The sequence below is a fragment of the Myotis davidii genome, unplaced genomic scaffold, assembly GCF_000327345.1.
Source record: "Myotis davidii unplaced genomic scaffold, ASM32734v1 scaffold249, whole genome shotgun sequence".
NCBI lineage: Eukaryota > Metazoa > Chordata > Mammalia > Chiroptera > Vespertilionidae > Myotis > Myotis davidii.
This window is the reverse complement of record NW_006300367.1, coordinates 1595341-1599173: the sequence shown is the minus strand read 5'-3', so window position 1 is coordinate 1599173 and position 3833 is coordinate 1595341.

The following is a 3833-nucleotide window of genomic DNA, read 5'->3' as shown; positions in this document are numbered from 1 at the left end:
GCATAACTCGTTCCCTTAAATGCAAATACTTTATTTGATATATCGCTAATCTTAGGTTCCATGTAAACTTTTCTCAGTATATTTTATTCTGCTTTGCCTCTACATTTATTACCCACATTCTATTTTACTGAAGGATTTTAAACTTCTTTCCCCTGTTCCATCTTTCCCCTGCTCCATCTTTGTCCAAAAAACAGCCACTATTTTCAACCAAGCCCATTGGGCTGCCTTTGGAATAAATGATTAATTATAAACCAGCCCTCCTAGACTGAATCTGGCACATTGACATGTTTTATTTGGCCTCAAAATTTTAGTCTGCTAAGTAATTTTGCATTTTAATTAATTACCAACATAAAAATCAGGGAAATTCACATTAAATAAGATTTTCAGCTTCTCCTGAAAATGAGAAATCTTGGCAACAGAGGCATCTTCTCACAATTGGCCAGAGCTGACAGAAGTTGCCCCTTATACATGGAACACATACTGCCCACCTCATCTGACTTCATCACATTTACCTGACTTCAACAAATCTGCTAAAATTAGGTGATTTACCTGCCTCTGTGAGCATTCGAGTTGAATGCATTCCTTACTTCCTATTTCTGAAGGAAGAGTTCTCCAAATTACCAAAGCACTTCTGGCACCACTAGAGTATTCATGGTTTCATCAAAAGAAAATGCAACAGCTCTTATTTGAAGATGGAATTACTGATGCATTAAAAAAATACACTCAAACATATGCATATATACACTTCAGTAGTATCATTATTTTATAACCCCACTGTAAATACTTTTTATGGCATTTATGCTATTGCACATGTAAGATTTTTGCATTTTCTTGTTTTCTGAGAGTTACATAAAATAGGAACTTCGATCTATGGTGATAAGCTATGCCATAAGGTCAAATAAGATGAATTTATTATTATTATTTATTTCTTTAATGCACTTATTGTTTGGGCTTCTGCAATTTTATTTCCTCTAGTAAGAAAATCCCTTAGCTGTGCTGCTGTTACAGTGCAGTTGAAAATGTATCACCTTATACTTTGTGTGGTCTTTACTTCATGCTCTCAGATGAAATAAGCGGGTTTGAACCTCTTGATGTACTTGCCTGATAGCCATATTTTTATATGGTTTTAGGTGCTATTTGTCAGCTGTCCTTCAACTTAGAATTTTGAGTTAGAGATAAAAATCAGATAAGATTGTTAAAATAACCATTTCTTTAAAGTATATTGCACTGGGGAAGTTTCCCTGATACTTTAACTTCTCTGTACTACTTTACTATTTTCTGTTGTTATTTTTATGTCTTTTCAAGAGGCTAAATAGATGGCTCTTGGATATTCTTAATTGAAGATACTGAATCTGATCCCTTGGCATTTTGAGAAAAAGAAAAATAAATAGTTTCACTAACCATAGGTAATGGAAATAAGAATAAATGCCATTAGATTATCCTAGAACAAATTTAATCATCCCTGGAATATTGTTATTAAAATATATGATTGTGAATTGCAAAAAATTCATTTCCATTTCCTGAGACAGCCAAATCCTGAAGAGGATCTCAATCTAGATTTGAGACCGAATAATATCAAATGGGGTTATAAGTACCTGGTTAAATAAAAACTGATATCTTTAAAAAATCATTTGTCTGATGCCCAACCAAAGTGGCTCAGTGATTGAGCATTGACCTATGAACCAGAAGGTCATGGTTTGATTCCCATTCAGGGCACATGCCTGGGTTGTAGACTCAATCCCAGTAGGGGGCATGTAGGAGGCAGCTGATCTGTGATTCTCTCTCATCATTGATGTTTCTATCTCTCTCACCCTCTCCCTTCTTCTCTGAAATCAATAAAAACATATTAAAAAACCATTTATCTGATTTTCATAAGTTCTTTATCTAATAATATTTCACAAGTCTCTGCTTTCTAATGCTTATGAGACATAAAGGGTTATTTTATCCTATATAATAAAGAGGTAATATGCAAATTGACCATCATGCCCTTGCAAAAGATGGCTGTCCCCATGTGGTCACAAGATGGCCACCACAAGATGGCTGGCAAGGAGGGCAGTTGGGGGTGACCGGGTTTGCAGGGGAGGGAGGGAAGTTGGAGGGGACCAGGACTGCAGGGGAGGGCAGTTAGGGGCGACCAGGATGGCAGGGGAGGGCAGCTGGGGCGATCGGGCCTGCAAGGGAGGGCACTTGGGGACAACCAGGCTGGCAGCGGAGGGCAGTTGGAGGCAATCGGGCTGGCAGGGGAGCAGTTAGGTGTTGATCAGGCTGACAGGGGAGTGGTTAGGGTGTGATCAGGCAGGCAAGCGAGCGGTTGGGAACCAACAGTCCTGGAATGTAATTGGGCCTAAACCGGCAGTCGGACATCCCCCTTGGGGTCCCAGATTGGAGAGAGTGCAGGCTGGGCTGAGGGACTCTCCCCCCCGCCCCAGTGCACAATTTCATGCACCAGGCCTCTAGTTTAAAATAAAGGTTATTTTATATCATGTAACTTTGAGACATAAGGCCTCATTTTAATTTTAATTCCTAAGAATTATTTTAATAATTTCTTATATTCATATTATGTACCTAAATTGGACTCGGGCTGTCCAAATCGTGAAGAAGTAAGATTGCTAAGGGGCATGTGTGAGCGTGTGTGTGTGGGAACTAAGCTCAACAAAGCTTAAACTACATCATATAATATAGTGTTCATGTATTGCTATATATATTATTGACCAAAATGTAGTGTTTGAAACAACAGTATTTGTTAGTTCACAATTTCTATAAATCCCCACCCAGGTGTGGCTGAGCTGTGCCCTCTGCCTCTGGGTCTCCTACATGCAGTCGTCAAGATGTCATCAGGGCTGTGCTCTTATCTCAAGGCTTCTCTGGGAAAGGATCTGCTCTCCAGCTGACTCATTGGTTATTGGCAGGATGGATTTTCTTGTGAGCTTTTGGCATGAAGGCCTTATTTCTTTGGCTGTTTACCAAAGGTTGCCCTCAAATCCTTGACACATGGTCCTCTTTATATAGAACCTGGCATTAGTAGAGATGGTAACCCAGAAGTGTTACCATAGGTAACCAGTTATTGATAAACTAGAGGCCTGGTGCATGAAATTCATGCACAGGGCAGGGGTCCCTCAGCCCAATCTGCACCCTCTCCAATCTGGGAGTACTTGGTGGTTGTCCAACTGCAAGTTTAGGCTCAATCCCTGGCAGTTGGACATCCGTTTTGCAATCTGGGACTTCTGGCTCCTAACTGCTCACCTGCCTTCCTGCCCTAACCACTTTTCCTGCCTGCCTGATCCCCTTAGCTGCCCTCTCCTGCTGGCCTGATCCCCTTAACTTCCCTCCCCTGCCAGCCTGGTCACCCCTATTAACTTCCTTTTTTAAATTTTATCTCCTTCAAACACAATATCATTTGACTTTCTTTTTTTTTTTTTCAAATTTTATTTTTTATTACAAAGGGTATTACATATGTGTCCATTTTTTTCCCCGCCCTAGACAGTCCCCTAGCCTCCCCTATTCCCCAGTGTCTTATGTCCATTGGTTAGGCTTATATGCATGCATACAAGTCCTTTGGTTGATCTCTTACCCCCCTACCTCCCGCCCCCCAACCCTCCCCGGCCTTCCCGCTGCAGTTTGACACTCTGTTTGAGGCCGCTCTGCCTCTGTATCTATTATTGTTTAAAAGTTTATAATGGTCTCAATTATCCATGAGTAAGTGAGATCATGTGGTATTTTTCCTTCATTGACTGGCTTATTTCACTTAGCATAATGCTCTCCAGTTCCATCCACACTGTTGCGAATGGTAGAAGTTCCTTCCTTTTCACAGCAGCATAGGATTCCATTGTGTA